This window comes from Cornus florida, unplaced genomic scaffold (assembly GCF_030987335.1).
Source record: "Cornus florida cultivar Cherokee Brave unplaced genomic scaffold, ASM3098733v1 CherokeeBrave_3.0.0_Hap2_Chr11, whole genome shotgun sequence".
NCBI lineage: Eukaryota > Viridiplantae > Streptophyta > Magnoliopsida > Cornales > Cornaceae > Cornus > Cornus florida.
Genome location: NW_026775581.1, coordinates 60,505,019 through 60,517,946, shown reverse-complemented (window position 1 = coordinate 60,517,946; position 12,928 = coordinate 60,505,019). Strand labels below are relative to the sequence as shown.

The following is a 12,928-nucleotide window of genomic DNA, read 5'->3' as shown; positions in this document are numbered from 1 at the left end:
ACTAATTAAGCCCTAAGCATAATGACTCCTCTTAGACACCCTGACTTTGAACCCACCAGCCATGTGAGCTGTTAGAAGAGGAACAAAAACAGGCTGGACCGAACCGGCCGGCCTGATCTCGAACCGCCTCAGAACCGAAGCCATCACACACTTCATCTGCATGAAAGCCATTTTCTTCCTAAGACACACCCTCGGACCGGCCTGAAAAACCGGAAAATTGTACGGACTCACCATTTTCATACCCCAATCCCCATCAAACCACCAGTCCGGTCTAAACTATAACCGGTCCTTCCCCCACAACTCTTCCATCCTCTCCATTCCATAAGGAAAATAGGTCACCCTGTACCCTTGCACACCGGCGTTCCGTCCGGCAACACGTCGTCGGCTCCGCCGTGCTTCGAGTCCCATGCCATCGGCGGGTAGAGCCTCATGGACTCACACAAACACGCCTTCATATACTTCATATCCTTCAGTCCATCATAGTCCAAAGGCTTTGTGCCATTGTCTACTAACATCACTTCCTCAACAATCTCTTTTTCAACATTGCTATGCCCCGACAGCAACCAGAACAGCCACGTCATCGCTGCGGACGTGGTGTCTCTTCCCGCCATAATAAAACTTATCACCATATCTCTCACCACCTCCTCGTGATGTCCGGCCATTAGCAACCTCGACAAAAGGTCACTGTGGAGGGAAAAAAACTCCTTCCAATAAAAAGCGCACACGTCACCACTACCCATATCTACATTCCAAGGACATATAAGGCCCATCATGCTCAAGCCCAAGTTGAGGGTATTTACAGCCCAAGACCATTGTTATTTATCCTCCAACTTCCATTAAGGCCGAATCAAGAAGTCATCAGCCCAGCTTGTCGTCAGCCCAGCGTATGAGTATTTAACATCCGGCCTGTTACCCAAGCCCAGCTGGATCAAAATATATTCAGCCCAAGAATGCACAAATCCTACCATTTGAAGGATTTACTGTAGAAGGAAAATTCGGATAGGAAGTTCTGTACAAGGCAATTTCTATGTATGGAAGATTCGACAATGGAAAGAACTCTATTAGAAAAGAATGGTTATATGGAAAGAATTGGAGGGCAAGCAACGCGAGTCCTACCATAATTTTGCAATCTTTTGTATATAAATAGAGGCTAAGACCTCCAATAAAAGATCAAGCAATTCTACGCTTCTCTACACATTGTTCTTATTTATTTTTATTGTTTTTGAGTGAGTTGTTTTATTTTTCTCAATCATTATTGGTTGGGCGAAATTTTGCACCTACACTTTGGCGCCGTCTGTGGGAAGCGTATAGAAATATACTCCCACTTGTTCTTCAAATTAAATCCTTTAATCGTGTCTGGAATGTTAAACGGAGAGTCAGCAATGAATCAACAGATAGAATTGATGCAAAAGATGCGAGAAGAGTTCTTGCACCAATTTGAGACACTCCGGCAAGCAAATGACACGAGTGTCGCCCAGATAGCTGCGCTTCAGCAGCAGACTCATACGCTGCACACGGCCATGGCCAGGCTAACGCCACAACCACCACCAGGCGATGCTGCGGCACCACCCCCCACCCGGAATTTACCTCCGGTTCACGAGCCTCCAGCCAACGAGACACCACCCAACGGGGCTCGACCTAGTGAGGTTCAGCAAAAGCAAGGGACGAGGTCCGAGGCGGTTGCTTCAGATAATCTCCCGCATCGCACACAGGACGAACAGGCCGAGTCCAGCCATAGGCTTATGGTATGGTCCAATGGCGTTCCAGATGGCGCACGTGTACAAGATGCCTTCGACGAAAAGAAGCTCTTGAGAGTCCAGACACCAGCCGAGATGGCTAGAGAGCACAAGAACTCCTTGGTCAAGACCCCCTTTACTGACGAGGTGTACCTTGTGGAGAGGCTGAAGAAGTTCACTATGCCATCCTTCACCCAGTTCGATGGGGCAGGAGACCCCTCTCGGCATCTCGATCATTATATGCAAAAGATGGCACTGGACGATCATAACGATCCGTGGATGTGTAAGGTTTTTCCTACCAGTTTAACCGGAACAGCGTTAGAATGGTTCAGGAATAGGCCACACAAGTCTATCCCTGACTATCAGACCTTGTGCACTATGTTCTTAGCCCAGTATTGCGGAAATAAGAAGCAGAAGAAAAGTATCGCCAGCCTTTTCACCATAAGGCAAAGGAAGGGAGAAACTTTGCAAGATTTTTTATCCAGGTTTAACATGGAGGCCTCGGAGATAGCAGATTGCCATCCTGCCACGGCAATCGAAACGTTTAAGTTGGCAATGATCCAGGGAACCAAGTTTCACACATCCTTGGTCAAATATTCCCCCCCGGATATGCAGACTTTGAATGCTAGGGCACAAATCTACATCCGGTTGGAGGAAAATGTAGCCCATCGTGCACAGTACGCTACCCTCGTCACGGTGGAAAACAAGTCTCGAGAGAAAGCTGCGAGCACAAGGATGCAGAAGGTTCCTCATACCGCCACACAAGTCACCCAAGCGTCTGAGAAAAGGCGAAGGACAGAGGACAGGCTTACCCCTCTCCGTACTACTTTGGCGCGCCTATTCCAAGAGAATAAGACGAGGTTCGCGACTCCTCAGCCCATGAAGCAACCCTTGGAGCAGAGGGACAAAAGCAAACATTGTGCCTACCATAGAGATTATGGGCATACCACCAATGACTGCAGGTCCTTACAGCGACAAGTAGAAAGCATGATAGCGAGAGGAGAATTGGTGGAGTATCTCGCCACGAAGGAGCACGTAAAACCTCGGGAGGTTAACCCTCGACGGGTAGAGGGCGGTCAGGTAAAGGTTATCCATGCTATACACGGAAGGTCAGAGGATGATGAAGAGTCTGAAGAGTTGTACAGATCCAGGCTGAGAGAGGCTCATAAGTTACGAAGAGTGTCTTCGGTCAACACGGTTGCACCAGGTAGCATCAACATTGGATTCAGTAACAATGATCTTTCTAGAGTCCAGCGCCCGCATGAGGACCCCTTGGTCATCAGCCTCCTGGTAGCGAATTACATGATCAGGAGAGTGCTGATAGATCCGGGAAGTAGCGCCAATATCATTACAAAAACAGCTTTTGATCAGTTGGGGGTTTTACCATCGTCCATCAGGCCAACTTCCAGCCCCCTAATGGGATTTGATGGTACTAAGGTGAATCCGCTCGGGGTGATCGATCTATCCGTTACTGCAGCAAAGAGGACTCTGAAGGAAAACTTCGTCGTAACAGAAATTCATCCATCTTATAACCTCATTATGGGGAGAGGTTGGATCCATCGTATGAACGAAGTCCCCTCTACACTTCACCAAGTAATGAGGTGTTTATCCCCGGATGGCAGAGAGGTCATCGACCTCTGGGGAGACCAGGTTGTTGCAAAAGAATGTTACATGCTAACGCTACATGAAGCAAAGAAAGCGTCGAAGTCACCTCAGTCAGAGGCGAATCCCAAAGACACGATCAAATAGTAGTTACAGTATCCTCTGCCCAAGTATCTCAAGGCAGAGGAGGAAGCCGAAGCTGAAGCGCCTACCGAGGAGTCCCTCGAAGCTATAGAGGTAGTCCTCGGAGACCCCCAGAAGATCACCTACATTGGCTCATCTTGCACAGCCGAAGAGAAGGAAGCATTGATCAGGGTCATTCGGAGCAATTCGGATGTCTTTGCCTGGGATCACGCGGACATGGTGGGCCTACAGTCTCATGCCATAGTCTGAGGGTTAACCCAGAGTTCAAGCCAGTCAAGCAGAGGCACCGATGGTTTGCACCTGAACGGAATCGCATAATAGCCGAGGAAGTAAATAAACTATTATAAGCAGGATTCATTCGAGAAGTGCAATACCCGTAATGGCTCTCAAATGTAGTAGTCGTTCAAAAAAAGAATGGGAAATGGAGGGTATGCGTAGATTATACCAACCTTAACAAAGCTTGCCCAAAAGATAGCTTTCCTCTGCCCAAGATTGATCAAATGGTGGATGCTACGACGGGTTATGAAAGGCTCACATTCCTCGATGCATACTCCGGCTATAATCAGATTCCCATGAATCCTGAAGATGAGGAGAAAACCGCTTTCATCACAGAAACAGGCACTTACTGCTACAGAGTGATGCCCTTCGGTCTAAAGAATGCCGGAGCCACCTACCAGCGACTTGTCAATAAAATTTTCAATAATCTGCTGGGAAATACGATCGAAGCCTATATCGATGATATGGTGGTCAAAAGTATACGGAAAGAGGACCACCCGAAGCACCTCCAGGAGGTCTTTGATACTCTCAAGAGATACAATATGAAGCTGAACCCCACCAAGTGCTCCTTCGCCGTCTCGTCAGGACAGTTCCTTGGGCACGTCGTGAATAAAAGAGGAATAGAAGTAAGCCCAGCTCAGGCAAAGGCATTAATACAGAACCAGGAGCCGAAAACCCACAGGGAAGTGCAAGTCCTAACCGGCCAAATTGCGGCTCTCAGCCGGTTCATATCCCGATTATCTGATAAGTATAAACCTTTCCTCGATGCTATTCGATCCAAAAACAAAGATATGTGGGGACCTCAGCAGCAGGAAGCTCTCAATCAATTGAAAAGCTACATGACAAAACCCCCAATCCTTTCTGCTCCAACGCCCGGGGACACTCTCATCCTGTACCTGGCAGTATCAGCTGTAGCAACAAGCGCAGTGTTGATCAAAGAAGGAGGCAAGGTTCAACACCCAATCTTTTACACAAGCAAACGATGACGGATGCCGAGACACGGTACAGCAAGACAGAAAAGGTAATCCCGGCGTTAATTTATGCCAAGAGGAAACTTCGACATTACTTCGAGTCTCACAGCATAGTGGTACTTACAAATCACCCTATACGGGCTATCCTAGCTAAACCAGACCTGTCTGGTCGAATTACAAAATGGGCTATTGAACTTAGCTCTTTTGACATCACCTATGCACCGAAGGTATCTCACAAGGGGCAGTCAGTAGCGGATTTCCTACTGGAGTACGAAGATCAACCTGAGGAACCGACACTTCAAGAGCCATACTGGGAGTTACGGGTTGATGACTCTTCCAACCGGAAAAGAGCAGGGGCCGGTATTGAAATCACAACACCCGAGGGTACCAAGTTGCAGCAGTCAATTTTGCTAGATTTCCCATCTACCAATAGCGAGGCCGAGTACGAGGCGATGCTTGCCGGACTTCGGCTAGCGAAACAGCTGCAGGTACGATGTTTAAAAGTTTTTAGTGACTCACAGCTTGTGATCAATCAAGTGACAGGGCAATATTCTCCCAAGGAGGAATGTATGAAGTCGTACAAAAATGCTGTAGAGAGTGCTATCCAGGAGTTCGATCAAATCGAGTTCCATCAGGTACCACGAGATGAAAATGCCGAAGCGGATCGATTGGCCACAGCCGCATCATCTTCAGATGAAGAGTTGATTTGGCTTGTTCCAATCGATGTTCTCGAAGAACCCAACATTAATCCCCGGCAAGAGGTGATGGTGATCCCAGAAGTACCACGCGAGCCCTGCTGGATTGATCCAATCGATGCCTACCTCAAGGAAGGGGTTCTCCCGAATCAGAAAGCTGAGGCAAGGAAGCTTAGGCTGACCGCGGCTAAGTACGCAATCATCAATAACCAGTTGTACCGAAGGTCATTCTCCGGTCCCTATCTCAAGTGTTTAACTCCTACTGAGGCTCTCACAATTCTGGAACAAGTTCATGAAGGAGATTGTGGAAACCACTCTGGAGGAAGATCCCTTGCACACAAAATTCTAACCCAAGGTTATTTCTGGCCATACTTGGCTCGGAATGCCGAGGAATACACAAGATGATGTGATAAGTGTCAGCGCCATGGTCCAATAAAGCACCAACCTGCCGAAGGTTTGCACGCCATGGCTAATCCATGGCCATTCGCCCAATGGGGGATTGATATAGTAGGACCATTACCCAAAACCATGAAAAAAAAGGAACATGTGCTTCTGGCTACGGATTACTTCACCAAGTGGGTGGAAGCTGAAGCCTTCTCTAGCGTCACCCACGAAGAAGTAAAACATTTCATTTGGAGCAACATTATTTGCCGGTTTGGGGTACCAAAAGTCATTGTAATGGACAATGGTAAGAACCTCGATAACAGAAGTACAAGGAAATTCTTTGGCGAACATGGAATCCTGCAAAAATTGGCTGCAGTTAGTCATCCACAAGGCAATGGGCAAGCTGAAATAACTAATCGCAAGATATTCGGGTGCTTAAAGAAAAAGTTAGAGAAGTTGAAGACAAAGTGGTACGAGAATCTCCCTCGAGTGCTTTGGGCCTATCGAACCACTCCAAGACGACCCACGGGAGAAAGCCCATTTGCTATGGCATATGGATCCGAAGCTGTCATTCCTACCGAGTCCATAATCCCAACCCTTCGGACATCCTTGGTACTGGAGGGGAACAATGAGCAACAACTCGAACATAGCCTTGATTTGGTGGACGAAAGGAGAGATGCAGCAGCAATTCGTCTCACGGCATACCAACAGCAGGTGTGTAACAGTTACAACAAACGCGTCAGATTCAGGAGCTTTGTGGTAGGCGATTGGGTTTTGAAGCAGGAGACAACTCATGTAAAGAAACTGGAACCTAATTGGACCGGCCCCTACAGGGTTACCGAAGTAGTGGGGAAAGGAGCATATCGTTTGGCCGAAGCTGGCGGACGTCCCATTGCGCGTCCTTGGAATGCAATACACCTGAAAAGGTATTTCCATTAGTTAAGTTTGTCCATTTTGCTACAACTTCTTCACAAATAAAGCTGTGTATATCCACAGTCAGCCAAGCTTTTCTTTATTTTACTTCTATATTCAGTATCACTTTCCTCTATTTTTATTTCTTTTTATAAAAATGGGGGGCCATACTATGCATGGCATTCGTTTGATTTTTTGACTATTTTTTGACACAAAACAAAAATTCGTCTGATTTTTTGACCAAAAACAAAAAAGCACAAAGCAACAAAACATGAGTTATAACCTGTGCTTAAACCTTTCTATCCCACATCGACAAAAAAGTATGTGCCACGTTCTGTTATATATGGAAATATTCAAATAGTTAATCACGGTGTAAGGAGGGCCCACTGGTATTTAAGGCTGTCAAGCTCAATACCAGAGGCATTCCTTACACCGACCTTTTTGACAAAATTTAGTTCATGTCCCACATCGAATAGAAATAGAAAAGAAATGCGGTTCATATATGCGTGGTCCACAACAGTTGGTTGCCAAGAAGGGAGTATCAGTGGAGGCAGGTCTTTAAAGTCAACACTTGGAAAACTTCACAGCCACTGTTACTCGCTTTCTTGGCCTCCTATCATTTTTGAGTCCTCGGCCTCATGATAAGTGGTTTGAGGAAAAATATAAAACAAACCTCCCTCAGCGCCGGGGAGTAATTCATTCGCCTCGGACCTTAAGTGTCCAGTTCGGCACAACCTCCCCTCTGGCTCAGCGCCGGGGAGTAATTCATTCGCCTCGGACCTTAAGTGTCCGGTTCGGCACAACCTCCCCTCAGGCTCAGCCCCGGGGAGAAGTTCTCTCGCCTCGGACCCTAAGTGTCCGGCTCGGCAAAACTTCCCCTCAGGCTCAGCGCCGGGGAGCAATTCATTCGCCTCGGACCCTAAGTGTCCGGTTCGGCACAACCTTCCCTCAGGCTCAGCGCCGGGGAGTAGTTCTCTTGCCTCGGACCCTAAGTGTCTGGCTCGGCAAAACCTCCCCTCAGGCTCAGCGCCGGGGAGTAATTCATTCGCCTCGGACCTTAAGTGTCCGGTTCGGCACAACCTCCCCTCAGGCTCAGCGTCGGGGAGTAATTCATTCGCCTCGGACCTTAAGTGTCCGGTTCGGCACAACCTCCCCTCAGGCTCAGCGCCGGGGAGTAGTTCTCTAGCCTCGGACCCTAAGTGTCCGGCTCGGCAAAACCTCCCCTCAGGCTCAGCGCCGAGGAGTAATTCATTCGCCTCGGACCTTAAGTGTCCGGTTCGGCACAACCTCCCCTCAGGCTCAGCGCCGGGGAGTAGTTCTCTCGCCTCGGACCCTAAGTGTCTGGCTCGGCAAAACCTCCCCTCTGGCTCAGCGCCGGGGAGTGATTCATTTAAACCTCCCCTCAGGCTCAGCGCCGGAGAGTGATTCATTTAAACCTCCCCTCAGGCTCAGCGCCGGAGAGTAGGTCATTCGCTTCAGACCCTGTGTATTTGGCTCAGCAAAAATCTCGCCTCGGACCCGAAGTGTTCGGCTCGGCGAAAATTTCACCTCGGACCCTAAGTGTTCGGCTCGGCGAAACCCCCTCTCCGGTTCCACGCCAGGGAATGGATAATTCGCCTCGGATCCTAAGTATCCGAGACAGCTTCGGACCCTAAGTGTCCTATTTAGCACTAGTCCTCCGCACTCAGTGCCGAGGAGTAATTTGCTTTAGACCTCTGGTACCCGGATCAGAACTCTTTCCACCAGACTCCAAGTGTTTAAAACCCTGTGGATACGGATATATCATAAGTTCATCATACTCCACCTCACATCAGGAACACATGAGAAAGAAAGAGTATGTATACGTCTACCACAGGCAAGTAAAAGGCAAGGAGGGTTCATTTAACAGTTAAATCATTGTCCATATGAATCATCCTGCGATATCAACTAAACTATTAAAAGGATCTCATTCTTCCCACAATCCTTGCGTTTTCACGGATAGCATAAATCCGAAGCATAAAGACAATGTTTAGTGTTTAAACACATTACCAGACAGAGAAATATGAACAGTATCAAGAGCATATAGCAAAAACAAGTCAGGCAAGCCTAAAACGAAAAATTATATTCATTATCCCAAAACAGGCTGTTCATAAAAACAAAATACATGGCTTTACTTCCTCTTCGGATCGAAGGGAGTAGATTCAAAAGCATCCACTACATTAGGACTTGAGGTAGGATGAGTTGAAGCCGCAGGAGCAGGGGAGCTAGGAGTACCCTTCAGGTGCGCCTTCACCATCTCGGCAAAGCGGATTTCAGCTTCCAAAGCCTCTGGCCCTTCATCGTATGGGAAGTGCACCCCCACTTTCTTGTCAAAAGCGTCCGGATCCATCGTCTTAGGGCCTGAGCCCTGATTATAGCCAGACCGGAACGCTTTAGCACTAGCCAGGTGCGCCAGACAAGAGTAGCGCCCCTGCATTTGCTTCCCTGCCTTGAAGCAAGTAGTAAGAGCCTCGGTCAGGCGTTGAACCTCGGCCTGAAGAAAATCCACCTTAGCCTCAGAGGCTGACAACTGCCTCTTGTACGCATCCTTGGCTTCAGAAGCTATCTTCAGATTGGTAGAGGCAGTAATGGCTCTCTTCTCTGCATTGTCAAGATCCTTCTCCAACTTCTTGATGGAGCGCTGAGGGCCATGGTGTGGTATAGACTCTGTTTAACAGGGAAGCAAATATAAGCATAAAGAGAAACATAAGCAACCAAGAGTAACTTAATGCTGAAGGAGCAATGCGAACCTTTATGGCCCGGACTGGGGCAGAGGGAGTAGTTGCTCCAACCCCATTTGGCTGATGGCTTCCTCGTCCTTTGGGAGCCACATTCCTCGAGCCACCGCCAGTGCAGCTGAAGGGTCTGTAATCACAGAATCCCCTGAGTGCAGGACTGACCTGTCAGCCCTGGTGAAGGAAGAAGTCCAAGGAGCCCCAGTCTCAGCTAAGACAAAGGCCCTGACTTCATCTTCAGGTTCGGCCTCTCCAGCCTTTTTCCCTCTGCTTTTAGAAGGGACCTTGCCCTTGCCAGAGGATGAGGGGTTGAGGCGAGATTTCTTCAATGGTGGTTCCTCAATCTCCACTTCATCCTCAGTTGATCCAATGACGACCAAGGGTTGGGCATCTTCGGCTTTCTTTTTTAAAGCCTCAACCCTCTATATCTCCTCCTCAGTCATGGGGAAACTGTCAAAGGATGGTAGAGACAGATCCATGAGGTCTGCAGCAACGGCACTGGAGGCAATGTCCTTGAGGTTTGAAGAATTAGCAGGTCCTCGATAGGCGAGGGGTCACTCCAGACTCGTTCCTCAAGAAAAGAAAGTCTGTTCCTTGCTGCGAAGGATGGGAATGTAGCTGAAAAAACACCAAGAAACTCATAAATACGACGAAATATTAAGACTTGGCAAGGAAAACAGCCAGAACACTTGGTATGAAGGGAGGTTAAATATTCTATACCTAATTTCCCAAATTTACGCGGGATAGGGATCACAATTGATTGGGACACGAACCATTTTCCTTTAACTACAACCATCCTTTCTTTCCATTTCTTTTCGGATGAAGGGAGGTTCGTGCATATCCTCTGATGAAGGGGAGAAGTAAAAAAGAAGCGACCAGGCTCGGTCCCATGCTTAGATATATTGTAAGTAAGCAGAAGGTCGGCAAGGGTCAAATCCAGAGTCTCTAATTTCCGGCGCACTAACAGTGCCGAAAGGATGCGAAAGAAATTAGATTTACCTGAAGGGGGGCGAGACCTAGCTTATTGAAAACTAAATGATAGGAGGGATGAAGAGGGAATCGGAGGGCGTTAAGGTGCCCTACCGAAAGAAGCAACTCATCCTCCTCAATTCCCTCGCCGGAGGTGAAATCGGCACCCTCGGGATATTCTGCAATTTCTACTCCCTCAGGAATATCAAATTCTTCCATTACCGAAGCAATAGAGAACTTGATGCGGCGAATAGAGATGATTGCTTTCTTCTTTTCATGGGTAAGAACATAATCAGAGCCTGAGGTGGATGTTTCGGTTGGGAGAGGAGAAGTACCTAATGGATTCAACGAAGGGCGATCTGTAGAAACCCTAGGAGGGGGAGCCCTAATGCGAACGGGGGAAGATGAAGGTGTGGATTCAGAATCCCCAAGGTTTGCACGTTCGGGAGTAGATGAAGTACTCATAATGAAAGATTGAAGAGAAAGATGCGAGACTAACCTGACAAAGCGACGGAAGCGATGGAATGAAGGACGCAGAAGTGCAGCAAGGGCAAATGTAACTCTTGCAAAATCTTGTGTGACGGAGTAATAACGAAAGACCACGAACCGTTTCTGAAGCGAAGTAAAAACTGGTTTCAATTCCCTCTTTAATAGGAGCCGTCACTCAATTAAAAATGGAATTTAGGGCAAAGTGTGGAGGAAAAAAAACTCCCTCCAATAAAAAGCGCACACGTCACCACTACCCATATCTACATTCCAAGGACATATAAGGCCCATCATGCTCAAGCCCAAGTTGAGGGTATTTACAGCCCAAGACCATTGTTATTTATCCTCCAACTTCCATCAAGGCCGAATCAAGAAATCATCAGCCCAGCTTGTCGTCAGCCCAGCGTATGAGTATTTAACATCCGGCCTGTTACCCAAGCCCAGCCAGATCAAAATATATTCAGCCCAAGAATGCACAAATCCTACCATTTGAAGGATTTACTGTAGAAGGAAAATTCGGATAGGAAGTTCTGTACAAGGCAATTTCTATGTATGGAAGATTCGACAATGGAAAAAACTTTATTAGAAAACAATGGTTATATGGAAAGAATTGGAGGGCAAGCAACGCGAGTCCTACCATAATTTTGCAATCTTTTGTATATAAATAGAGGCTAAGACCTCCAATAAAAGATCAAGCAATTCTACGCTTCTCTACACATTGTTCTTATTTATTTATATTGTTTTTGAGTGAGTTGTTTTATTTTTCTCAATCATTATTGGTTGGGCGAAATTTTGCACCTACAGTCACCGTGATCACCATCGCCATCTCCGTTTTGTAATTTAATTTTTTTAGACCGAATTATCTCAAGAACCGAGCTATGGACGAGCTCAACCGCCTCTCTGAGCTTCTTCTCCGACCCCACATTCAAGAATCTCTTCATTTTCCACACGGCCAAAACCGAGGCGGTGTCAAACGCCTCCACGAGAGGCGGCACCGCCCTAGACAGGTCGAGACAAAAAGGGTCCACGCCTAGTGACACCCGGCACACCGTGTAAAACGTAAACCGCCTCAGAACGTCCTGCGAGTCCAAAACCCTGCTGTGGCACTCTGCGGCCGTCTCGAGAATCGGGACGAGCTGGGTTTTAACTTCTTCCTCAATTATCTTGACAACAAACTCCTTAGGGACTTGGTGCTGAACTCGTGACTCGCTAACTTGCGCTGGGTGTTCCACAGCTCCCTGTCCGTGTTGAAGATGCCGCGGCCGAGCAATTCTCCGAGGATTTCAGTGAAGGGCTGCCCTTTCGGGTAGTTGTTGAAGTTGGTCTTGAGGATGTACTCCACGTTGGCCGGGTTGGCCGTGACGACGGTCCGGCGTGCTCCGAGCCTGTTCATGACAATGGTGAGGGTATATGACTCAGACAAAAGGCCGGTGTACCAGTCCAAGAGACGGCGCCGGTTCTTGTAGAAAGAAATGAGGCATCCGAGGAGTGGGTGTGTTAGAGGGCCGCCATTGATGGATGATTTTTTTGAATGACGGTTTTGAATTTGAATGAAGAGGTGACGTAGGAAAGTCATGAAGATAAGTACTAGAAAGAGAAAGAGGATGAGAGAGAGAAACATGGCCAATTAGTCATTAGACTAAATTTTAATTTGCTAAATTAGACTATAATATATATATATATAATTTTATTATAATAAATATGTCTCTCAATAATAGAATTAGAATTTGAAAGTTAGGGCATTGTTGACATCAACAATTTTTTTTTTGCTAGCCATATTGATGTGTTATTTACATATAAATTAAAGAGAATATTAATGTAATTTGATAAACAAATTAAGAGAGAAATAAATGTAATTTGACAAATAAAGAGGAGGCACGCTATTTTTGCCAAATTTGACAAATAAGTTCACTTATTATTAAGTTAAATGAGATGGAAGTCTTAATTAATTCTCATAAATTAAATTAAAAATAATATTATTATTTCACATTAAAAAAATA

The 12,928-nt window shown here is 46.9% G+C and overlaps 1 pseudogene; it reads right to left on the bottom strand.

The window, feature by feature from the left end:
• Positions 1–12,549, bottom strand: LOC132285212 (cytochrome P450 94B3-like; annotated as a pseudogene).
• Between the last annotated feature and the right edge of the window lie 379 nt (positions 12,550–12,928).